This window comes from Theobroma umbraticum, unplaced genomic scaffold (assembly GCF_002168275.2).
Source record: "Theobroma umbraticum cultivar Fairchild unplaced genomic scaffold, ASM216827v3 scaffold_7.0, whole genome shotgun sequence".
NCBI lineage: Eukaryota > Viridiplantae > Streptophyta > Magnoliopsida > Malvales > Malvaceae > Theobroma > Theobroma umbraticum.
In genome coordinates, this window is record NW_018397278.1 from 908,550 (window position 1) to 908,759 (window position 210).

Here is a 210-nt window from a genome sequence, read left to right on the forward strand (position 1 = left end):
AGAAACATGAAACAAAATCCATCCATTGACTTGAAAAGTGGTTTTATAACTTAAAAAGCCTATTACTCGGTTTAAGTGGTTTTATAACTTTACAAATAATTTAAAATAAATTTTTTGCTATTTTTGATTAAAACAGATCATAATTTGATGTTTTGCATCAAAAAACATGAAGCTAAAGCCATCCATTGAGAAGAAAAGTCTATTTGTAGT